The sequence below is a fragment of the Prenolepis imparis genome, unplaced genomic scaffold, assembly GCF_030444845.1.
Source record: "Prenolepis imparis isolate NDT839.2.m4 unplaced genomic scaffold, iyPreImpa1.0 SCAF_14, whole genome shotgun sequence".
Taxonomy (NCBI): domain Eukaryota; kingdom Metazoa; phylum Arthropoda; class Insecta; order Hymenoptera; family Formicidae; genus Prenolepis; species Prenolepis imparis.
This window is the reverse complement of record NW_028141172.1, coordinates 9,988,898-10,016,656: the sequence shown is the minus strand read 5'-3', so window position 1 is coordinate 10,016,656 and position 27,759 is coordinate 9,988,898. Positions and strand designations below refer to the sequence as shown.

The following is a 27,759-nucleotide window of genomic DNA, read 5'->3' as shown; positions in this document are numbered from 1 at the left end:
AATAAAATAAAACTATACAAAAAACTAAAAAGTATGATGCAATGAGAAAGGATGTATAAAGCTTGAAAATTATATTTTGTTTATAAAGGATGTATAATATAGTACAAAGTTAAACTTAATTAAGACGAAATATTAAAACTTGACTGCATTATGTTTGTGTTTCTATTGCTATTTTTAAGAATAATAATTATTAATATTAATGAGATTTTCTGTTAATTTACCACTATTTTGATACATATATACATATATATATGGCACTTGAATTGAGTTTTACGTGATTTTTCATCAATTTGTAAAAAGATTTTATTTACTTTATTAAATATTTATAATTATTTAATGATATAATAAAACTTGTGACTTAATTTTGTTTTAGCTAAATTAATTCAAAGAGATATCGTCATTTTTTTGTCTCATAGTTACATTTGTGCTATATACATATAATGGAGTGTCGACTATATTGGTATAATAAAATACAAATTGTATCAATTAACTTTATAGGGCCAATAGTTAAATGATATATACGTAACAGCAATCTATTCTAATCTAACTAGTAAAAATTTATAGATGTATATATATATATATATAACATTCATAGTATATCCATTTATATAGCCATATGAATATAGATATCCATTTAAACAGTTATATGTAGAATATGCACAAATTCTTATATCGTGGTAATGTCAATCGAAAGTTTATGGTATCCTGTTTTCCAGAATTTGTTCGCGTTAAAAGATATAACCATAATCAAAAAGGATTTCGACAAGATTTTAAGTACAAAAATTAATATAATTTCTATAATCACACATAAACACATATAAAAGAGAATATTTTAAACATTTTGATTCTTGAAATACAAATATTATTATTAAAATTTTAATCATAACGGACGGATTATTAAAAAGTAAACACGCTTACTTTAAATTGTTAACTAACAATCGCAAAAAAACTAAATCATTAGCTATAATTATCAGCAAAATCGCGTCAGGAATCGAAGAGAGTAACATTTTCAAATATCATTTATTAAAAAAGAAACAATTATGAATTCTTATTAAATAATCCTTATTCTGCCTATTTTGCGTGAGTTTTTTTTTTTAAATAAGAATGTTTTTCGCAAGAAAATATGTTGAATAATAAGAGTAAATATTTTAGAAATGAAATTACATAATATTTAACACATTATAAATGAGGAATGGAATTATAAATAAAAATATCTAGCTAATATTATTACAAATAAAAAAATGTTTTGCTCCTTTTAGTTATTTCGACATTTATGTTATTATTTATGGTAATCTTGTTCATATATATTTCTATATATACTATTTTATTTATCATTAAAAATACCGTGGAATTTCTGGCTTAGCTGCATTACTAATTTTTGTTATATGTTATATTTTATTAAGGATATTTCAGAGACCGAAAACAACAATCATCTCATTTTACAAAATCTCCAGGCGGATCAGAATTTTTCTGATAGCGTAACTATAAAAAATAAAGTCGATGAAGTCGATGAAGTTACATTTGCAAATATGTCCATGAACCCAGAATCTATTAGTAAGATGCAATAAATATATAGAACAAATTAATAAAAAAATTAACAAATAATTTACAAGTTGCAAGTATAATGTAAATTCAAGAGAGAGTAAAAATTAAATTTAAAAAAATATCAAACCATTTTCTAATAGCAAAAATAATATAAAATTCATTCTGTCGAAAAGAGAGAAAAAATTTATACATTGTATGTAAAATAAAGCAAAATTTAGATAACACCATCAATTTCATTATTATTCTTGTTTATTTTAAATCAGTCGAAAATAATGTACCTCTGATTTGTTAATCAATAGGAAATTTTAGAAAAGAGTTTAGCATTTTATTGGTAGTTTTTTTGATTATAACTTAGCAATTAATTTTCTAACACAAGTCAAGTCTTGAAACACATACACACACAAATACACAAGGGTTTTATGTTATTTCATTATTTTAAAAACTTGCTATGTTAATTTTGTAATATATGTTTATTTTCACTTTTTTCTTTATTTTTATTGCACGTTAAATTATTTTTTTTTTTTTTAATTTACCGGAATAATCAACTTAAACATATTAATATGTACCATCTTAAAATCTCTAGGAATAATTCCGAGCGAGCCAAGAGCATTCGTAGAGTTCGATGGATTTCTAAATGGAAAAATCAACATTTCTGTGACATTCAGGTGATGAATCTAAGTTTTTAGTCTATATCCTTTTTTTCTCTAAAATTTAACATAGACATATAAAAATATTGATTCTGTTAAAAATTTATTAAATATGAAAAGGCTATATTTTATCTTACAGGTGGAATCAACCAAAACTTGAAAACAAAGTGATACAAGGATATACAGTGCAATGTTGGTTCATCGAGAACCTAAAAAAGATTCATATCTTTGAAGACAAAACTATTTTAACTACAATGGAATGCACAGAACATAATCTAAAACCTAATACAACGTACTATTTTCGAGTACGAGCGTATACTAAAGCTGGTGCTGGTCCTTATACAGATTTAATGAACGTATCAACGACGCACGAAAATCCGATACCTCAATTATTGATTGCAGTGAATAACACTATTGCAATATGGAATCTGGATTCAAGAACCTACGTCAATCTCTTTACCTTTAATAGCAATGTTAATGCAATAGAAGTGGCTTATTCTGTAGCGGAACATAAAATTTATTGGATCCAGTTAATTCTTAATGTGCATGAGTATATACATGAGTTAATGATAGGGGATATGAATAAAAATAATATTACAAAAATAACTAGTTTAAAAAGAAATTCACGCAATCTTTGCATCGATTGGATTCGAAGAAATCTATATTGGATGGAATATGACAGCTCAACGAAATACATTATAAAACTGGACTTAACAATGTGGCATAATGGTATAGTCAAATATGATAAGATCTTGAGCAGAGAAAATCTTTTTTATTTCACTCTACAGCCGTCTAAGGGGTACGTTAACTTTTATTCACTAAAAAAATGAACACTTTTGTGTCTTTCAGTTAAGAATTTATATTATTTTCTAATTTTGCAGTAATAAACTATGATTTTGTAAAAAAGATATAAAGAATCATAAAATCATTAATTATCAAAAAATTGTAAAAACTTAAGTTTATTATTCCTTTATCTTCAGGATTAAAATTATGTTTTATAATACACATATATAATAATATTTATATATTTTCCAGATTTCTATACTGGATAGAAATGTTAAATGCAAAGTCACATATACAGTATGTAATAATGAAATCGGATCTTGACGGAAGAAATGTGCAATCTTTTTTAAAAACCGATATGACCTTTTGTCCATACAAAACATCATCTTCTAAAGTTTTTCATCAAATGAAGCTTGACATCACAAATACAGAGGAGCCGCCAATATTCTGGAGAAGAAACTATGAATTAATTGTTGCGAACATTAAAATAAATAAATGCAATTCGATTTCATCTGCTAAAATGGGCGCACAGTTTCTGTCATATTTTATAACAGATAAAACAAACATTTATTTAAGTGGACTTTATGTAAATACATCAGATTTTTATCTGTATATTTTAAAAAAGAAGTATGCACTTGTCGACAGTGAAAAAAACGCATCTAAACACGTGCAAATAATAAAAAGCACGGATTACTTTAATCCCACGATATCGTTTGGTAAATCATCCTCCTTACACCCATATCCTCGGAAGGAATGCCTTATACCAGATGAAAAAATTTATAATATTACAATAATAAAAATAACAGCAAAAAGTATTGTTTTGAAATTTAATACGACAGAATCGACTCGCAAGCACAAATGCAAAAACAACATACCAACTCCTAAATATATCATCTACATAAGCTGTTTGAATAATAACCTTAATAACAAGTTCGATGAATTCTATATGCACACATACAAGCGGCATTATAAAATTCAGAATTTAACACCGTTTACAAAGTACAAGCTGAAGCTAGCTGTGAGCAATTTTTACTCTGATCAATTATCGACGGACCTGCAATTCAGGTCGGAAGTAATATTGAAAACTAACGTGAGCAAGCTCAATGCACCGGAAAATGTAACGGTTCAGGTTCTGACGCCAACTATAGCGGCAGTTTATTGGATTCCACCCACGAAACTGAATTGTACGACAGTAACTTATAAAGTATATTGGGAATCAATTAACTCGGTGAACAGCACGCAACCCATAGAAGAACTATTTATTAATAATAAAGTAGACAACAAACATTTTACAATAATCCAACCGTTGCTGCCAGAAATACTTTGTATATGTACGTGTGTATCCAGCTAACTACAGCAATTTATATAATGACAGTTTGAGCAAAACTGTGTACACGTACTCGGAACCGAACAATATAACTTTGAGCGGAGTTAACAAAAACAATATGAATATTTCGTGGATTCCTAGCGTTAATTTGACGATCCATTACGTACTGGAATACAAAAATGATGTGATGCAAAAATGGCAAATCGCAGATAATTTTGAGACAAATAATGAGACAGTAATGTATTATATAGAAAACTTGCTACCGGCAACTTCATACAAGTTTTATTTGATACTGACATATCCTGAGTACGAAAACTTTACATGGCCATCTGATGAAAGATTTATTTTTCAAACACTTGTTAAGCAAATATGATAATATGTAGATATTTTAATATGATGTGTTTATTTGACATACATATAAATGTATTACAGAATTTTAAGAATGAAATATTTTTAATTAAAATTATAAGAAAAAATTATAGAAATATTCAAATAAGACAAAAAAATTAAAACTATATTTTTATGTAACAAAGGTGATGAATCAAGAATTCGAACTACCCAATATAATCTAACATTGATGTTAAGCCTTGCTGCTACCGTTATTGTAATCTGCATCTGCTACTTTATTTATTGTTGTAAGTATATTTGATAGACATTTTTTTAATTACAAATTATGATTAATGTAGTAAGTAGAGAGATTTTCTAAAAAAAAAGTTAACTTACTTGTTAAAAGAGCAATATTTAAAATTTGCAATATTAATAAAATATATTATAACTTTATAATAGTATACCGACAACACAAAGAAGGTAACGAGCAAGTTTTGACTAGGATTCTACATGAGGTACTTATCGGAAACGTTCAGCATAATGCGCTATACAGTCCTGCGTTGCAATATAATCTAAATCAATTTATGCTGACTAAAATCAAACGTGAGCAAATCACACTAACGAAACTCCTTGGCAGCGGCGCATTTGGAATGGTAAATTTTTCGTAACGTCATATTTTAAGTCATTAATGTTTAGATGTAGAAATAAGAAATACACATTTCTTAATAAATGTTACACCGAAAAAATTGTTTTTTTGATATGCATTAATAAGTCCTCTTAATAGATATTCTTAATGAATTAGAATATTTCCATCTTTTAAATTGAGAATACATTCTTATTTTTTTTGCAACTTTAGCGCCGCAATAAATAAATATAATAAATTAATAATAAATTTAAGATAAAAATTAATAAAATTATTTAAATTTATAATAAATTTATAAGTTTACAATTAATATTAAAAATAATAACATAAAAAGCAAAAATGTGTATTTTCCTATGTCAAATACATAAAAAATATTCAATTATATGTGTAACATATAAATATACATGTAATAAGTAACAAATGTCCATTTGTAAAACTGTTTTTTGTTATATCGATTAATAATTTTAATAATACACGGATAGAAAACATCTCATCAATTATATATGTATTCTTGCATGTTAAGAATATCTCTTGAGATAATTTTTCTCCTAAATTAAGAGGATCTTTTTGGCGCCTATTTTATTGAAAGACATTATAAAGATAAGTGGCATATACTTAAGATAAGAATACAATTTTTTCGGATATATAAATCAACTTTTTAAAAGAAATAGTAATACATTAATTTTTATGAGATATACATATGCACTTTATTTTTTATCGTTGAATTATTTAAAATAAAACGAAATATATATGTATAATGTTATAAGAAATTAAATTATCTTTTCTTTTTTAATAGAAGTGTAGAATCGGAGGATCTATATTTTAAGACCTTTTTTTTGACTTTTATTATTTCCAGATTTGTCGTTGTAGCTACATTTTGTTCTATTGTCTTTTAACATATGAACTCGTAACAAAAAAAAAAAAAAAGAGAGAGAACGCCAACTACTAAGGGAAATTTACGACGTCCGCGTTTTTCATGCCTGGCCGTCATACAGAGGACTGACCGTCATATGGAGAACGCGAAGGGTTCGGTCTAGCCTGCGTAGACAATGACGGTCAGCAGTAAGGTCTTCCTCGTAAGGAAGAAAGAGAGTAAGTCGAAAATTAGCTATGAGATGCGTAGGACGATCGACTCGAGTAGAGCTGTTCTCTCACATGTCATTCTTAAAGTCAATTTTTGTTATTTTACTTTCTAGTTGAATAAAGATTATCTTATACTATCATTCCACATCAATTTCATGTCCGCCGTAATTCCCATTCTACAAATTTTGGGGGCTCGTCCGGGATACGGTACAGAATACAGGAACAAACTGAAGTGAAGTGATAGTGAACGGGGTGCACCATGAGCAGCAACTCGCGAAGCAACTCGCCCTTGTCATCACCCCCGAGATCTCAAAATAACGACGCAAAGTTGGCAGCAATGAAGACGGCTGAACTTAAAGAAGAATTGAGCTCGAGGAAATTAGAGACGACGGGCAAGAAAACCGAATTGCTGTTGCGACTGAAAGAGGCGTTAGACTTAGAGCGCAAACGTGGTGCATCGACGAGCAATGATGGTGATCCTGCCAATGAAAATGAAAGCGACGAAGATAGCAACACTGCTGACGAGTATAGCGAGGACGACGAGACTGAGAATGAACACGAGGCAATCCGGAAAACTAAGAAGAAGAGCCTGAAAGAGTACAAGCGCATGTTTTCATTCAAGGATGTAGAAGAAACACTTGAAACGTTTAGCGGAGACGACAACGCGAGCGTAATAAAGTGGGTAGACGACTTTGAAGAATTCGCTGAGATGTGCAATTGGTCCGGCGTGTACAAAGTTACATATGCAAGACGTCTACTTCGCGGTTCGGCAAAGATATTCGCCAATTTCGAGAAATGTACAAAGACGTGGGAAAAACTAAAGAGTGCATTGATAGAAGAATTCGGTGAAACAGTGGACAGCTATAAGATCCACCAGCAACTTTCACGACGAAAGAAGAAACCAGACGAATCGTTCCAGACATATGTATATAAAATGATGGAGTTAGCGACACAAGCTCAAGTTGAAACTCGTGCCACAATTAAATATATTATCACAGGGATTCAAGATGAACCAATCAATAAAACCGTGCTGTACGGAGCGAAAACGATTCGCGAGCTTAAGGAAAGATTCGTTCAATACGAATGCATGAAAGAGGAAACGAAAGGAAAGAACAAGCCGTCGAAGAATGAAGAGAAAAAGAAATATTTCAAACAAGAAGGAAACAAGACGACTGCCAAAGTCTGCTTCAACTGCGGAGAGAAGAACCACATCAGTAGAGATTGTCCAGATAAGGACAAAGGAGTAAAGTGTTTCAAATGCAATCAGCACGGCCATATCGCATCGAAATGTTTCGCCAAATCTACGGAGAAGCCTACTTCAGCATACGCAACATTTCAACAGCCGCGAGGGAAGCAGCTTAAAGAAGTAGAAATAGCGAACCAGAAGTATTCAGCGGTCATCGACACCGGTAGCGACTTAAGCTTAATGTGCAAAGGTATTTATACAAAGATAGGTGCGCCAAGGCTTTGCGGAAAGACGAAGTTCGATGGGTTAGGCGCGAGTAATAATTGTACCATGGGGTCCTTTGAGATAGATATGATTGTAGACGGCGGGATTTATAAAATAAAATTTCATGTAGTAGACGACTCGTTAATGAAACACTACGTATTAATTGGTGCAGATTTTCTAAATCAGGTAGAATTGCATTCTGTCGCGGGCCGAGTTACAATAGCCAAAATTGCGAGAACGATTCCGCGAGACGAGGTCGAAGTTCCTGAAATATTGAAAATTGATATTGACGATAGCGAGAGTTCGATAGATCTATTATACGTCACGGACGTTAGCGCGCGTGAAGAAATAAAAAAAATCGTGCATAACTATCGGCCAAGCAAAACGCGAGAAGTAGGGGTAAGTCTAAGACTCGTCTTATACGATGAAATTCCTATTTTTCAAAGACCTCGAAGATTATCCCAATCAGAAAGGCAGGAAGTTGAGCGACAGATAGAGTCCTGGTTAACAGACGGAATAATTTGCCCGTCCAATTCCGAATACGCGAGTCCGATCGTGTTAGTACCGAAAAAAAACGGTGAAATTAGAATTTGTGTAGACTTTCGAAAATTAAATCAGAAAATTGTTAAAGATCGGTATCCGTTGCCATTAATTGAAGATCAATTGAATCGGTTGCAGGGAGCAAAAGTTTTTACAGCACTTGATTTAAAAAATGGGGTTTTCCATGTTAACGTCGCAGAAGAAAGCCAAAAGTATACCTCCTTTGTGACTCCTACGGGACAATACGAATTTAGGAAGATGCCGTTTGGATTGTGTAATTCGCCGTGTTTTTCAAAAATACATTAACGCTGTTTTTAAAGATCTAATTGCCAAGAATGTAGTGCTTACATATATGGACGATCTAATCGTTCCGTCACAGGATATTGAAGAAAGCTCAAAGAATCTAAAGCTCGTGCTCGAAGTCGCAGAGCAGGCCGGTCTTAACATTAATTGGGCCAAGTGTAAATTTTTACAGTCGCGAATAGGATACCTCGGGCATATTATTGAAAACGGTACTGTTAGGCCGTCGGAGAATAAAGTTAAAGCTGTCATGAAGTTTGCGGAGCCGAAGTGCATTCGGGACATTCAGAGTTTTCTCGGTTTAACGGGATATTTTAGAAAATTTATCCCGCAGTATGCCCAAATCGCGAAACCACTGTCAAATCTACTCAGGGCAAATGTACGATTCACATTTGATGACAGAGAGAAGAGCGCGTTTAATAAATTAAAAAACATTTTGAGTAGTGGCCCAGTCCTACGATTATACAAAATAGGAGCCGAGACGGAGTTACACACAGACGCGTCCAAGTATGGTTATGGAGCTATTATGTTGCAAAGAGATTCGGAAAGTAACGCGTTCCACCCGATTTATTATGCAAGCGGAAAGACGTCGCCCGCTGAAGAGAAATATTCTAGCTACGAGTTAGAAGATTTAGCGATAGTGAAAGCATTAAGAAGATTCCGCGTCTATCTGCTAGGTATCTCTTTTAAAATCGTAACCGATTGTCAAGCGTTTACGATGACTATGAACAAGAAAGATTTGTGCGTGCGTGTAGTTCGTTGGGCCTTGCAACTCGAGGAATACGATTATAAAATTCAGCATCGCCCAGGCAAGAGTATGTTGCATGTAGACGCATTAAGTAGAAACCCACTACCCGAAGCGTTATTGATTGAAGAAAATGATGACGGACTTCTCGCCAGACTTAAGAAGTGTCAAAACGACGATCAAGAAATTCGAAGTGTGATTGAGCGCGTGGAAAGGGGAGAGTGTACTGAGTATTTGATAAAAAATAAATTACTGTACAAGGATGTAAACGACGATATTTTGCTAGTAGTTCCAAAAGCGATGCAGACCCAAATTATTCGGCAGGCGCATGAGCGTGGTCATTTCGGTATCAATAAAACAGAGGCGATAATGCGTAGCGAATATTGGTTCTCTGGTATGCGTGAGAAAGTTGAAAGAATGGTAAGAAATTGTATAAACTGTATTGTAGCTGAGCGTAAGCAAGGGAAGCAGGAGGGATTTCTAAATGTAATAGACAAAGGGGATATCCCGCTAGATACCTACCATGTAGACCATCTAGGGCCGATGTCGCTCACTGGCAAAAAGTACAAATATATATTCGTTGTAATAGACGCGTTTAGTAAGTTCGTATGGCTATATCCCACAAAATCGGTAGATGCGGCTGAAGTAGTTAATCGTTTGCGTAAGCAGTCCGCGACGTTCGGTAATCCGAAAAGAATTATTTCGGATCGCGGTACGGCGTTCACATCTAGCGCGTTTCAAGAGTATTGTAAAGAAGAAAGAATTCAACATTTGCTGATTTCTACGGGAGTACCAAGAGGAAATGGTCAGGTAGAGAGGGTAAATAGGACAGTTATACCTCTTCTAACAAAGCTGGCGGCGCCGGAGTCGCATGAATGGTATCGACACATGGATGTGGCTCAAAAATACCTCAATGCTATCCCGAGTCGGAGTACCGGAAGGACGCCATTCATTTTACTTTTCGGATCTAATATGCGAATTAAAGAGGATCTCCAGATTTGTGAGTTGATTGAGAACGAATGGATCGAAATGTTTGAAGAAGAACGTGACGAAATCCGACAGCGCGCAAAAGAGAAAATACGTAAGGTACAGGCAGATAATTGTAGAAATTATAATAAGAGGCGTAAGAAGGCCACAGATTATCGTGTGGGAGACCTCGTGGCAATCAAAAGAACACAGCTAGGACCGGGACAAAAGCTTCTCCCAAAGTTTCTCGCTCCATTTCGGGTCACCGTGGTCATGCGCCACGATCGATATATAGTAGAGAAGGTTGGTGATCACGAAGGTCCGCAAAAGACCTCAACGTCCGCGGATCATATGAAGTTCGCCAAATGATCAAGAAGATTCTGAAGATGAATAAGAACATCTCAGGGCAGATGTTAGATCAGGATGGCCGAATGTAGAATCGGAGGATCTATATTTTAAGACCTTTTTTTTGACTTTTATTATTTCCAGATTTGTCGTTGTAGCTACATTTTGTTCTATTGTCTCTTAACATATGAACTCGTATCAAAAATAAGAAAAGAGAGAACGCCAACTACTAAGGGAAATTTACGACGTCCGCGTTTTTCATGCCTGGCCGTCATACAGAGGACTGACCGTCATATGGAGAACGCGAAGGGTTCGGTCTAGCCTGCGTAGACAATGACGGTCAGCAGTAAGGTCTTCCTCGTAAGAAAGAAAGAGAGTCAGTCGAAAATTAGCTACGAGATGCGTAGGACGATCGACTCGAGTAGAGCTGTTCTCTCACATGTCATTCTTAAAGTCAATTTTTGTTATTTTACTTTCTAGTTGAATAAAGATTATCTTATATTATCATTCCACATCAATTTCATGTCCGCCGTAATTCCCATTCTACAGAAGTTACATTAATTTTCATGATTTGCAGGTGTACCAAGGGAATCTCAAGGATTTAGAAGAACCGGGATCAGAGACATCCGTTGCCATAAAAATGTTAGAAAAGTGTGCTTCTGTCGAAGAAAAAAAGAAATTTTTGCAAGAGGCTAAGCTTATGAATCATTTTAGACATGAACATGTGTTAAGATTACTAGCTGTCTGCTTAGACGAGGATTCTCCATTACTCGTGTTGGAATTAATGGAAACTGATCTGCAAAAATATTTGAGAGAGTGTCAAATATTACAACCTTCTGATTTACACGCTTTGCGTCTTCAAGATTTGCTCGCTATGTGCGAAGATGTTGCGCGAGACTGTTGCTATTTAGAAGAGCTGCGCTTTGTGCATAGAGATCTCGCGTGCCGAAATTGTTTAGTGTCTGCGAGAGATCGTGAGAATCGTATTGTCAAAATCGGTGATTTTGGACTTGCTAGAGATATTTGCAGGGATGACTATTACCGCAAGGTAGATATAATTAATTAAAAAAGATAAAACTTTTTGAAAGTGTTTTTCTATTGTATTGTTACGTCCGGCGGACTTCACGATTCTTTTCTTTCCCACGACCAAGGCGAAGTTTGTTGTTAGGTAAATAAAAAAGGAAGAAAAGAGATAATAATAATCTAAGCGGCACGTATATAATAAAACGAAAACGTGCCCAGCGAAACGGACAGCTGCAGATATCGTGAGCGACCGATAAATATTACAAAATCGATAAATAAAAGAGACCAGGCGGAAAGATGCCGAAAGCGGATTCTTGCCGACACCCTCGCGAATAATAAGTTAAAATCACATATCGGCAAAACATAAAGACGGCGAGAGCGGGCCGAAAGCGAGCCCACCTTTGAGGGGAAAACTAGAACAACGAATTGATAAAATTAAACGTGCCAAGCGAAGCGGCACCGCAGCGGAAACTCTCGTGAGAAACCGACAAACATTGTAAATCGGGAAAACACAACGACGGCGAGAACGCGCCGAAAGCAAATCCTTCCCTAGTAAGATTAGGGGAAAACAAATAATGAAAACGAAAGTGTGCAAAATAAGATAGCACACCTGCGGGTATTCTCGCGAGAAAGCGGCGAAAAATATAAAGATTAAAAAGATGCCACACGCATCGCCTCTCAGCAAACAAGCTCTAAGCCGCACGTGAGGGCAATAAAGCGAGAACCCGCCGATAAAAGCGGCACTAACAAACGACAAATATCGCGATATAGGAAAAACTAACAACAAACACCGCCGCCGATATCGAAATCTCGAGACATCCCCGTTTTTGGGAAAGCGAGCTCCGATTCGCAGACGCCTGCACTAAACTTTTGATTCGTCGATCCTTGCAACGCTCCCCATAGAAAGGGAAAGTAAAAATATTAAAAACGCGATTATGAACTTCTATTCGCAGGATTTTGTCAAAAGGCGGAACGGAGGGCGTGAATCAAAAACCGGGATATAAACGCGAACTTCTCTGCGGAGCGTCACTTATCGTTCTTCGTCGAACACCCACAGTTTTTCCTTGCGTTTTCACCGCAACACTTAGTGCGCGAAAGACTTCTCAGTGCGAATTCTCGGTGTGAGATCAGCGTGAACACTCAGTGAGAAACTCTGTGAACTTCCGGCATAACAACAATCGGATAGACCAGCCAGAGCCAGAGCCAGCGCCAGAAGCAGACGAAAAAGAAATATATATATATATATACTACGCTCACTACAAGTAGTAAGTCTATTTCTTATATCACCCTACTAAAAGGAGTTCTTGGATAAATAATATTGGTTAACATTTATTATTTATTTAACTGTCCAACAGACGTTATAGAAAAGTTCACATTAAATCCCCTCGTCCTCAAGCTCTCCTTATCACCGTCGGGTTCCCTGCATAATAGCAGTGAGAGCTCCTGATCTCACGGGTTCCCTGCGTAATTGCAGTGCGAGCTCCTGATTTTGCGGGTTCCCTGCGTAACTGCAGAGTGAGCCCCACGACCTCTCCTTATCTCGCGGGTTCCCTGCGTAACTGCAGAGTGAGCCCCACTACCTCTCCTTATCTCGCGGGTTCCCTGCGTAACTGCAGAGTGAGCCCCCACGACCTCTCCTTATCTCACGGGTTCCCTGCGTAACTGCAGAGTGAGCCCCACGACCTCTCCTTATCTCGCGGGTTCCCAGCGTAACTGCAGAGTGAGCCCCACTACCACTCCTTATCTCGCGGGTTCCCTGCGTAATTGCAGAGTGAGCCTCCTTGACTTCCCCCACCATACTAACGAACAGAATTATAGAAGTGCAAACTTTTCAATAATATATATATATATATATATATATATATATATATATATATTAAATAAATATTGAAGTTATAAAAACATATATTGAGCCAATATTATATCCATGAACTCCCTCGAAGACTCGCTTCTTATCATTGTCATTATTTAGTGAAAACCCAGCAGCATTCAAAAAGGGTTATAAAACACTCGCGGAATCGGCGCAATCGACGCTTGAGGCGAGAAGTGGCTCGGGCTACGGCCGACTCATTCCCGGACGATAGTCCAACCCAGGAATTATTAGAGCGCTTAATTACTGAACACATTCATATAATAAATAAACACAGCAGAAATAGAAACCCCGACACTCCCCTTGACCCTCTGTGATTTCCACCGTTCTAAAAATCACTCAGGATTTCCCGTGATAACGGCGAGATCCGTGATTTCATCCATCCCGAAAAACCACTCAGGATTTCCCGTGATAAAGGCGAGATCCGTGATTTCACCCGTTCCAAAAATAACTCAGGATATCCCGTGATAACGGAGAGATTCGTGATACCGTTTCCCATACCTTTCCCCTACTCAACATTATCCACTCTCCTCTCTCTCTCTCTCTCTCTCTCTCTCTCTCTCTCTCTCTCTCTCTCTCTCTCTCTCTCTCTCTCTCTAGAATGTATAAAAAATATTGAACATATATTATTTATTTATTTTTTAGGTATTAGAAGTATTACGTATAAGAAAAAGCTAATATGTATGTACAAGGATAATAAAAGATAATAGAGGCAAATTAGGAAGAAGAAAGCGGAAGTTAAATCAGAAGAAATATATTTTAAATTGTTCAGGTAATTATAAAATAATATAATATGTATGTCTGCTATCAATATGCTGCTGTCGTCAGCAAAAAGACTACACCTCAGTAAACACATTAAATTAACATTGGGTGCTTTCCAGCAACGACACAGTGCGACACAGTGTATCATTCTATCTTTGTTGTTGACAGATATTGAAAGAAGATAGAATGATACTCTGTGTCGCACTGTGTCGTTGCTGGAAAGCACCCATTATTAAGCTAGCAGCAACATAACATCAATTATAACATTGATGTTACATTACTGTTAGCTTATTATTTTACTGAAAAATTTAATACAGAATCAGTTAATTTTGATTATGTTTAATAAAATGTATAAAAAAATATTAAACATTTATAAATATAAATATATATAAATATATATATATATTTATATATATTTATTACTTCTATATATTTATTTATTTTTTATTAGATACGTTTAGAAATAAATATATATTAAGTACAAAAAAATCTATCTTGTCCTCTTTTATTCTTGCACGGAATTTTTTTGTACATAACTTTTTTTACATAATATACTTCTAAACATATTTAATAATAAATAAATAATAAATACAAATATATATATATATGTTTTTATACATTCTATTAAACAATCAAAATTAACTGATTGTATTAAATTTCCCAGTAACATAACAAGCTAACAGTAATGTAACATCAATATTATAATTTCCCATTCAACAATGTAACTGTTACGTATAAGGCATGATGCATTGTATTGTTATATTATTGAGTAGAAGTTTAAATTACAACATTGATGTTACGTTGCTGTTAGCTTATGTTTACTGAATTGTAGTCTTTTTGTTGACAACAATTAATAGTAGATATATACATACAATTATTACTTGAACAATTATTATCTGAACGATTTAAAATATATTTTCTCTGCTTTTTCTTTCGTATGTATATATTTGTAAAAATATATTAGTTGATGAACAACTTAATTATTCTGTTGATGTCAAATAATTATTATTAATATTGCATTATATTATTTTGTAATAAGAATTTATCAATTTATTATTGATTAATTATTGGCTTATTAAAATATTTCCAAATATATAGCAATGGTGTATCAAATACAAAGTGTCTCTGAAGTCTGACCCAGCCTCCTGGGCTACTTTCGCGACAGAATCAAAATGATCCAGATTAAAATGATCCTGCGCTGTGATTAGTTAAATCTGAAATTTCATTGAACAAAATTTCAATGAGATTCAATAAAATTTCAGATTTGACCAATAACAGCGCAGGATCATTTTGCTTCTGTCGCGAAAGCAGGCCTGGATCTCGGAAATGGCTTTAGATATTGAAAAATGTTTCAAACAAAAGTTGTAGGATTAAGTGGGACAGAAGATGGTGCTATTGGCTTTTTTTAAAGGTGTTTTTCAAGGTCATTTGGAGATTGAAATCGATTCCTCGCAATTTTTGGCAAAAAATTGAGTAATATGGTAAAAAAAATGTGTTTACGAGATATTTTATTCTTAAGTTTGACATAATTTTACATAGTATTCATAAAATAATGAAAGAAATCAATTGGTGTAAAAAAACACATTTGTTTGTAAGAAAAAGTATATAGCTGCTAGTTGCAATTTACATACTTCTCCTTGAAAACAACTCTTTCTTTTAAATCAATTGATTCATTATTTTATATAAAATATATTAATTAGACAAATGTAGCCAAAAGATAAAATTAAATTTTACCTGAAATTTTTTAATTTTATAAAATTTAGTTTATAAAAAGTTATAATTTGGAATTAATATCTCGACATTTTCATTGGAGAAAAATCGTCTCCAAATGGTTTTAAGAATGTTTAGTTTTGCGCTTGTTATATAGGGTGTTTCATTTTAATTTCCCCAGGCAAATATTTCGAAAAATATGAAAGATACGAAAAAATGTTCCCTACAAAAGTTTTACGGCTTCGAGGGGGACATAAGATGATATCATTGGTTTGACCTTGGATAGTCATTTGAAGGTCACATAAAGTTCACCTACAATTTCTTAAATGAAACCTTTTATTTTTCCTTGCAGATTCTTGTATCTTATCTCGAGAGCTTTATAAAACACTATAATAAAGTATTTTTTCGTTAGTATTTTTTGTTATGAGGCTTGAAAATTACACTACTCCCGGCATTAGCATTACCCAAGGTACCACGTGGAGGTTGCTCGGTCGAATTTATTGTTATAACTTGTCAAAGTATAAATCCGACCGAACAACTTTCACGTGATATACCTTGGCTAATGTCGGTGGTACTGTAATTTTCAAGCCTCATAACTCGAAAAATACTAAACGAAAAAATACTTTATTATAATGTTTTAGAAAGCTTTCGAGATAAGTTACAAGAATATGCAATGAAAAATAGTAGGTTCCATTTAAGAAATTGTAGGTGAACTTTATGTGACCTTCAAACGACTATCCAAGGTCAAACCTATGGTACCATCTTGTCTCCCTCGAAGCTGTAAAACTTTTGTAGGTCTTTCATATTTTTTGAAATATTTGCCTAGGGAAATTAAAATAAAACACCTATAAAATTAAGTTTAGAAATAATTTGTTATCTATATATTTATATGTATAAAGATATGTTTTAATAAATTACAGCTATTATTATTGTGAAATGTGTATTATAAATTTATAATTAAATTAAATTTTTATTTAAGCAACGTTTAAGAAGATTAAGAAGATTCAAGAAAAGAAGAACAGAAAATCAAGAAAAGAAGAAAAGAAGATCAAGAAAAGAAGAAAAGAAGATCAAGAAAAGAAAAAAATTTTAAAAAGAATATAAGGCTGCTGTGCGCCAATACAAAAGGCTGCTTTGTGCCTATAAAAAGTGGCTGCTGTGCGCCCATACAAGCTGCTGTGCGCTTACAAAAAGTGGCTGCTGTGCGCCCATACAAGGCTGCTGTGCGCCTACAAAAAGTGGCTGCTGTGCGCCCATATAAGGCTGCTGTGCGCCTACAAAAAGTGGCTGCTGTGCGCCCCTACAAGGCTGCTGTGCGCCTACAAAAAGTGGCTGCTGTGCGCCCATATAAGGCTGCTGTGCGCCTACAAAAAGTGGCTGCTGTGCGCCCATACAAGGCTGCTGTGCGCCTACAAAAAGTGGCTGCTGTGCGCCGATAAATTATTACATATTTACAAAAAAATGGTATCTTTGTAATTATTATATTTTTATCGAATATATATAAATAATGTCTGTAAAGACAAAAAAGCATAGAATTCTATCACCTAAGGATAAAGATATAATCATTCGAGGTGAATGGTTAACCGATATACATATGGAATATTTTGACAATTTATTGCAAAATTGTTCAGATTATAGACCTGTCGAAACATGGCGATTACAACTTCCTGATACTATTCAGCCTATGCCAATTGATAAAAAGCATATACAAATATTACATAGTTCATCAGGTCCATCAGATGGACATTGGATGTGTAGTTATTACGATACAAAAAATATATTTATTTATGATTCATTAAATAATAAAAAATTGCATAGACATCATGAACAATTCTTGAAAAGATTATTTCCAACATATAACTTTGAAAAAATTCCTGTCAAATTTCCTACTGTACAATACCAACCAAACGGTAGCGATTGCGGGGTTTTTGCAATAGCCTTTGCAATTTCATTGTTATTCAATATTAAACCCGAAAAAATAAAATATGACCATAGTTTAATGCGTTTGCATTTAATTAAGATTTTTGAATCTAATGTTATCGAGCATTTTCCACAAGATCCACAATATGCTCTTCAAAAAGTGCTTCCATTAGCAGTAATAAAAGCAAGAGAAACTGAAGCAAACCGTATACGTACTATACGTCGATGTGAGACGGAACAACAAAGTTTGAATCGTTTAGAAAAGCAACGTCATATTTACCAATGTAAAAAAAAATTAAGTAATAATCAATTACAATTAATGGAAAATTCTCCAAAGAATTTCATGAAAACAAACAATATTTATGAAGAAATTAAGCAGCATGATTTGGATAATCACTGTGTAAATAAACGTGCACACTATACACAAGATTTAGAAAATAATCAGGCTAAAAAACATGATTCATATGAGCAAGATTCCGAGAATAATTGCATTGAACAGCACGATCTGTATAAACAGAGCTTTGAAGATAGATGCGCTAAACGACGCGATCGTTATAAACAAAATTTAAAAGACAATCGCGCTAAACAACACGATCGATATAGACGAAATTTAAAAGATAATCGCGCTAAACAGTGTGATCGATATGAACAAAATTTAGAAAATAAACGCACTAAAAAGCGTAATCGATATCAACGGAACTTAGAAGATGAACGCATTAAAGATCGATATCGATATGAACAAGATTTAGAAAATAAACGCGCACAAAAGCGTATGCGTTATTCGAAAAACTTTGAGCATGAACGAGATAGACAAAAAAGATTGGATCCTAATCACAAATGGCTTTATAATAAGCGATATTATCAGACAAAAAAACAGAACAAAATTAAGACAAAATCTACATTTAAAATAAAAACTTGCAATATTGTCAAAAAAATTACTAAAAAGTATGAACAATTCTGGTCGAAAAACACCATAAAACTTCGTAATTCGTCAGAAATATTTATAACAAATATTATTGAAAAAATCAATATTAAAGGTCATATTGAGAAACGATTAAAAGCCGAAAAAATTGTACGTTGGTGCATGTGTATTAGAAAAAATTATATTCGCAATATATACAAAATGTTAAGTTCGATTAAAAAGAAATCAGAAGTGTATTTAACTCTTATCGCAGATTGTTCTACAATTGAAGACAAATTAACTGCGCTATGTGGCGAATCTAGACATACAGCCTCATCTGAAAATTATTTCATCGAGTCTACATATCATCATGATGTAAATCCATTAGAACCTTTGGTAATGAATGTAGAAGGAAAAGTAGTAAACATATTACCATTAATAACAGAACGAGCTAAAAAATCTTGGTCGTGTAATACTTCAAACTGTAAAATTAACGATCCGCTTTTAATTGACCGTTCTCAGAAGTTTCTCAAAACCGTAAATACATGTTCTTTAAAGAATTAACCAAAACTGATGTGTAATACTGCAAGCTGTAAAATTAACGATCCGCTTTTAATTGATCGTTATCAGAAGTTTCTCCAAACCGTAAATACGTGTACTTTAAAGAATGTACCAAAACTGATGCAAAGTATTCATAAATGTACTATGAAAACTTCAAATGAGAAATTGGGTCATATGCGTAGCTGTTATATTGATTTAACACTTTGCAAAGGAATGTTTCTTCCAGTTCAATTATTATCGCCTCATTTTCCAAAAGTAAGATATATGAAGCGTTTAATTTACCAACTTACAGTTTTTTATCGAAAGATGGAAAATTTAGATGATGCATTAAATCATGGTGATATAAACACTTTGAATGAAATTGTGACTTCTGCACAGGAAAAAGTAGATATGCACAGACAGCAACGGACTGATATAATTTTGAGTGACGATGATATTATTGTTAAATATCGTAAAGCATTTAAAGCGTTGACTAAACGCTCTATGGACACACCACGACATGTTTGCGTATCGTGCGAGAGATTGTGTTATAAAAAAAATGTTTCTAAAGTCAATAGTCTTCAGACACAAATTTGGAGAGATTTAATGACGTATGTACAACAACAAAAAGTTGATGCGCAATATATATGTAATTATTGTGTAAACAAATTTCGTAAGGGCTTAATGCCTGCATACTGCGTCTTAAATAATCTCTTTACAAATCAGGTGCCTGAAGTAATATCATCTCTTAATACATTCGAAAAAATTCTTATACAGAAAGCTAAAGCGTTTCAAACTGTCCTCAAAATGGGAACTGTTATGAATAAAAAGTTGCCTCAAAGACAAATCGTACCAAAAGTTAAAGGTAGAACATTTCATTTATCACTGCCGTTACAGGAGACATTGAATAAATTATGTTCTAATACTGATCCAATAAATATTAATCATGAATTATATATATTAGTTAGAGGTATCCCGACAAAATCAAAGATTATTTGGGAAGAGGTAGTTGATGTTAAAAAAGTATTTGACGCTTTAACGTGGTTAAAGCGCAACAATACTTTATACTCTCATATTATATTGCCAAATAATCACAATGATTTACGTTTACCAAAATTAAAAAATTCTGAATTCCAAATGGAAGAGACAGAAGATAATGCAGAAGTGGCTGATGATGAGACTAAATTATTAAATGATCCGATAGAAGAGATCAAAAATGATACAGAAGGCCAACGGAAAGCAATGTTAACTCAAGTTACTAATGTTGAAAACGATGGCTATTACGAACAATATACTATTTATCCCTTATATGAAAAGAAAGCAAATAAAACTGCGACAGCCTTATATCAAATGTTAAAAATTCAGGACTTGCCTTTGAATAATCGTGAGCAACATTTAGATTTAATGTGTTTTCCAGATTTATATTCTTCTGGTATTAATGGACAACGTGAGATTAGACAGGTTAAACTTCATGATCATGAATTTATTAAATGTCGTTTGACATCTAAACATCCACAGTATAGATTAAATCAACAATACTTATTTTATTTATTGAACGATGCAAATATGCGTCAATTAAGTCGTGGAATTTTTCATAAAATGAATGTAACTAATCCGCGACTTCGTTATACAGAATACTTAGACGCAATGTCGAAAGAATTGTTGGAATCTAATTTGAGTACAATATTTGCCACACTTATACGGAGCAATATTGGCGTAGACCGAGGAGTGATTTAAATTGTATGACACAGCATTATGGGCCTGCGACATGGTTTTTAACACTAAGTCCAAGTGAGTGGTTATGGGAAGATTTAGGTGAATATATTCATGAAGTAAATGGATGGCATGACGCTTCTTTAAGCGTTAGCGTACTCATTGCTAGAGATCCTGTATCAACATCCAGGTTTCTCGATAATAAGTTTCGGGCAATGCTTGACTTTATCAAGTCCGAAGATCATCCAATTGGAGAAGTAACGCACTATTTCTGGCGACGAGAATATCAAGGTAGAGGTATACAACATTTTCACTTATTAATTTGGATTAAAAATGCATTGATTTTCGGTGAATCTACTATGGAAGAAGTCTCCAAATTTATTTTACAACATATAAGCTGCAAAATGCCGGATAAAAATATTTCGCCATTATTATACAGTCGTGTTGATACTCATCAGCGACATATACATAACGATTATTGTCTTCGCTCTAAAAAAGTAGGACGTAAAGTTATTCGTCGATGTCGTTTTGGATTTCCTCGTCCCGTTACTGAAACTTTGAATATGAGAGATGTGGCAACTTCGATAGCCGGTAGAAAACAATTGAAACATAAAAGTAGACTTTATGATCTTCCTCGAACGGATAATGAAGTTAATATAAATGACTATAATCCTGTTCTTCTTACTGCATGGGAAGGTAATATGGATATACAATTTATTGGTGAAAAATCATCGCTGCTTACCTGGTATATTACTAAATATATTAATAAAGCGGGAAAAAGTGAATTGTCTGAGACTATTCTTGATAGTAAGGATAACAAAAACAAATCATTAGCGAGTCATCTTTGGAATATTGCTTTGCGATTTACGAATAATAGAGAATGTGGAGCTCTCGAAGCTGCTGATACATTGTTAGGTATTCGATCAGTTCCTTTACATGGAACTGATCGAAATACAACCATCAGATGGTTAGATGTTAATCAAATACGATATAGAAAATTAAAAAGTCGCAAAGAAATTGAAGCTCTTGATGCTGAATCTACAGATATATTTTATCAATCTTTGATAGATGATCATTATCCACATAGACCAAACGAACTAGAAAATACGTCTCTTTATGAATTTGCACAGTGGTACGATATCTCGAAGATCAAACCGAAAAATAGGTTTATTGAATATTATAAAATAGGTAATGGTTGTTATCTTAAACGGCGGCAGCGCGGATATCTTATTAATCATTATAGATATAATGTTAATACACAGCCGGAAAATTATTTCTTTGCGTTATTGCTTATGTTTAAACCATGGCGAAAATTAGAGGATCTTAAAAATGAATGCGATACTTATGCCGAATCGTTTCACAAAGTAAAACTGCATCTTATAGAAGCATTGCAATATCATGAAAGATTAGAAGAATTGCAAAAAGCATTTGAAACTGCAAAACAGTTAGTTCAGCAATGCTTAGATGACGATTTACAAAAAGAGCAGTCTCAGGATGATCCTGAAAATGCGATAGGTATTCAAAATATAGAGGCTGGTGAAGCAATGCAAGATTTTAAAGATCTTGGCGATAGAGCTATTCGAAAAATTGATGTATCTGAAATGATAGTAAAATTAAATACGGATCAAAAACGAGTATTTAATAAAGTTATCAATGTTGTAGAGTCTGATAAATCAATATTACGATTATATGTTAGCGGAGAAGGTGGTACTGGAAAAAGTTTCTTAATCAAGACTATTAAATGCTGGATAAAACAAAATCTCAACAAAGATACTGCTGTAGCAGCACCTACTGGTATAGCAGCATTTAATATAGATGGTTTGACAGTTTATAGATTGCTTCAATTACCCGTTGAACATGGTCAAACTCCTAAGTATAAACAATTATCTGATCATGTATTGAAAGTTTTACGAGCAGATCTTAAAGATGTTATTCTTTTTGTAATTGATGAAGTGTCAATGATATCTAATTTGACTTTAATATATATACATCTTCGATTGTCTGAGATTTTTGACACTAGTGATTGCGATGATGGTTGGTTTGGTGGAAAGCATATTCTTTTATTCGGAGACTTGCTTCAATTACCTCCTGTACGCGAAGATCCTATCTTTATACATTTATCAGATACAAAAATTGCTAAATGTCTTGGTTCTTTAAATGCTGTTAATTTATGGATTACATTATTTGAGTATGATGAATTGACAATCAATATGCGCCAGCAAGGAGATGATTCTTACCGTGAGTTATTGTCGCGAATTCGTATTGGTTTAGTGACAAAATCTGATTGTAAAATTCTAGAGAGTAGAAAAATATCTTTCGAAGCTGATTCTTTCGAATCTAGATTAAATGAATTATGTGATTTTATTAACAATTTACCATCGGACACTGTTTGTTTATTGCCAACTTGTAATATGTGTAATGTCCTTAATGATGCAATGTTAAGTCGCATTGTTTCCAAAGAAATATTATTAATTGCTCAAGATACGATTGAATGTATATCATATGTAAAAAAGAAAGTATTAAAAGTATTGTCAAATAACGATGATGATAATTCTCGAACAGCTGGGCTTTTAAAACAAATTAAAATTAAAATTGGAGCAAAAGTTATGATTCGGCGTAACATCGATGCTAGTTTGGGTCTTGTAAACGGTACAATTGCTAAAGTAATTTCAATTGTACGAGAAGTCTACTGATGACGTAGAAAAGATTAAACTTCTTTTATCATCAGGTTTAGAATATGAAATTGAAAGAGTAAAGGTTAAATTTCAGGTATTGGATAGAGCGTATGTTATACGAAAACAATTTCCATTATCTTTAAGTTATGGCATCACTATTCATAAAAGCTAAGGATTAAGTTTGCAAAGTGTTGTTACGGATATTGGCAATTCTGTATTTAGTTGTGGTCAAGTTTATGTTGCCTTGTCGCGAGTAACATCTCTAGAAGGATTGCATTTAATTAACTTTGATCCTTCAGCAGTAGTTGCTAACAATGAAGCTATTATTGAATATAATCGTTTAAAACGGATACACAATCCAAAAGCAGAAATGATTGCTGTGTCAAAAGAACGCTGTCATAAAGTGAAAGATGTTCGATGGGCGTTACCAAAAGTAGTTGCTTCTGTTCAAAAATCAAGTTCAGATAAAAAAATTCAAGATATTGCTTCAAATCGAAGAATTCAAAACACTGCTTGGGTTATACATGGTTTTCAGAATACAGACAAGGTTTCATGTTATGCAAATACAGTATTGCAATGTTTATTACATTTAAATGTTATTAGGCAACAATTGATTAATTGCGACAAAATAGATGTTTTACGTATATTAATGCATCGATATGAAAATGGAATGCGTAATCTAAATACCTATGCAATACGGCAATGTTTAGGAGAATATTTTTCGAGCATCGTAAAACGAAATGCGTATGATTTTCTTACGGCACTTTGCGAAAAATATGATTACTTAAGAAATTTGATACAACATCAGGTAACTTCTACCAAGCGATGCAAAACATGTGGCAATACAAAAACTATTGTTGAAAATAATATTGCTATTTCAATTTCCCTTGATAATTTAAAGGAAAAAAGTTATAATCTTAATGATTTATTAAATGCTACATTTTCACATTGGTTTCACTTACACAACGAATCATGTGAATGTTGTACTGGAACTGATAAAATATTTAAAAATGAAGTAACATTAACAAGAGAAATAATTGTTATTCGTTTAATATAATTTTTATCACAAGATGGTAAATTAATAAAAGCAGAACACAAATTTAACTTATGCGCTGTTCCAACAACTAAAGTATTAATAGCAGGACAATTGTACAAGACGATGAATGCTATTCTTTATGATGGTTCGTGCACCGATGAAGATCATTATATAAGCATATGTAGAGAAGGATTATCTAATATTTGGATCGAAATTGATGATGCGCAAGTTAAAAAGAGGCAGTGGCCTAGAGGTGCTAAAGATGTTTATATAATATTTTTACAAAAAATAGCAAATAAATAATATAAATTCGATATAAAATAAAGTAGTTGAAAAATTCTCACTAAATAGATTTTTATAATATAAAATTTATGATTAATATTTAATCATTTAATATTGCATTTCGATCAGTCCTATATAGAAGAATGTATCGTAATGTATTAGCAATTTCATGACAACGCTTTTATTCTGCATTATTCGTAAAGTGCAAAAAAATATTTTTTACATGCATAAATTTGCTATTACTACTAGAAATGGAATAATATAACACACTTTTTGTTTTATTTATATATTTAATAATGAACTAGATAAGCAGCAACGATTAGTCATCAATGGACTTAGAGGTATAGATTGCGAATAATAAATATATTTTTAATGACATATTAATCTATAAAAATAATGATATGAAAAAGTTGCAACTGATAAATAAAAACCTATAAAAATATTTTAATTAAATATGGTTATACAAAATAGTTGTTTTTATCTATAGTAAGCAGAGGACCGTCGTATTTTGAAATATGACGGGGGTAGCGGGTTTTTTGCTTATTTATTTAAAGATGTTTATCAAAAATGAATGATATCCCTATAAAAATCTACCTTTAAAAAAAAGTAAAAAAAGGCGCCTAGTATGGGCACGCCAGTAGTGAAAAATTACCCATTGCAAACCCATGTAGAATCGTATGAAAAATTACTCATTGCAAACCCATGTAGAATTGTACCATTGCAAACCCATGTAGAATCGTATGAAAAATTACTCATTGCAAACCCATGTAGAATCGTATGAAAAATTATCCATTGCAAACCCATGTAGAATCGTACTACAAAAGTAATGATATCAAAAAAATTGCGCGCCAAGTGAAAGTAGAAACTTGTACCAGTGGAAAATTTAAATTGCAAACCCATGTAGAATAGTACCTATGTAGAATAGTATAATTATAGAGACCTCTCTTCACGCTGGAAGTTGCAAACCCATGTAGAATCGTATAATTATAGACCTCTCTTCACGCTGAAAATTGCAAATCCATGTAGAATCGTATAATTATAGACCTCTCTTCACGCTGAAAGTTGCAAACACATATAGAATCGTAATAAGAAAAAAATAAGACAAAACACAAAAAAACAGAATTAAAAATTAATACAAGCATTAAAAATTAAAAATTTATGCAAAAATTATATAAATTAATACAAATAAAAAAAAATAAAAAAATTTAATTTAAAAAACTAGGCACTGCTAAATTTCAAAATTAACTTTAGCATATTGTTTAATTTAGTAGTGCCTAGTTTTTTAAATTAAATTTTTTATTTTTTTTTATTTGTATTAATTTATATAATTTTTGCATAAATTTTTAATTTTTAATGCTTGTATTAATTTTTAATTCTGTTTTTTTGTGTTTTGTCTTATTTTTTTCTTATTACGATTCTATATGTGTTTGCAACTTTCAGCGTGAAGAGAGGTCTATAATTATACGATTCTACATGGATTTGCAATTTTCAGCGTGAAGAGAGGTCTATAATTATACGATTCTACATGGGTTTGCAACTTCCAGCGTGAAGAGAGGTCTCTATAATTATACTATTCTACATAGGTACTATTCTACATGGGTTTGCAATTTAAATTTTCCACTGGTACAAGTTTCTACTTTCACTTGGGGCGCAATTTTTTTGATATCATTACTTTTGTAGTACGATTCTACATGGGTTTGCAATGGATAATTTTTCATACGATTCTACATGGGTTTGCAATGAGTAATTTTTCATACGATTCTACATGGGTTTGCAATGGTACAATTCTACATGGGTTTGCAATGGTACAATTCTACATGGGTTTGCAATGAGTAATTTTTCATACGATTCTACATGGGTTTGCAATGGGTAATTTTTCACTACTGGCGTGCCCATACTAGGCGCCTTTTTTTACCTTTTTTTAAAGATAGGTTTTTATAGGTATACTTTACGCTAATAATAGATTTTTTTCATGAAGAAAATTGAATGTAATATATTGCAGACAATACAGTATTTGTGTAATTAAAACTGTATAATACGTAAAACTAAAGAGAGTTTTAATTTTTAAAAAATGTATATAAAGTTTATTAATTTTACGTCACACATTCAAAAATCAATGTTATGTAATCAAATTAAAACTTATAATTACATTTAATTCAGACGACATTTTAAAATTATCAAACAATATGTATTATTATAATATAATTGTTAGATTTAAAAGAAAGAACTTAAAAAATTTATGATTTCGTTCATTTTATTTTTTTTTTTGTTACTTAATAAGTATGTGACACATTTACATAAATTGTTTGTAATTTCTAAAACATTTTTATTTCTCTAGATATTTTCAAATTTACTAATTTTTATTTAAAACTTGCAGGGTAATTTATTTTTTATTTAACGAAATTTATATAGAAAATCAGAAAATTTTAGTTTAGAAAATAATTCGCATGCTCAACGGCTACTAAACATCGAAGTGAAAGATTGGTGAAGTTCAACTTCGAATTGGGGACAATTAATCAATATGAATAATATGCGCAATAAGCTGTCACTTTTGCTATATGTGAGATATTATATACACTATTTATCACTTAATGTATATATATAGGTATATATATATGTTATATAT

General features: G+C 32.6%; 2 pseudogenes; both read left to right on the top strand.

Annotated features, from left to right (window-relative positions):
* The window catches only part of LOC145945122 (proto-oncogene tyrosine-protein kinase ROS-like), a 38,222-nt pseudogene that overhangs the window by 355 nt on the left and 10,108 nt on the right, over nucleotides 1–27,759 (top strand).
* On the top strand, nucleotides 19,287–25,154 carry LOC145945337 (uncharacterized; annotated as a pseudogene).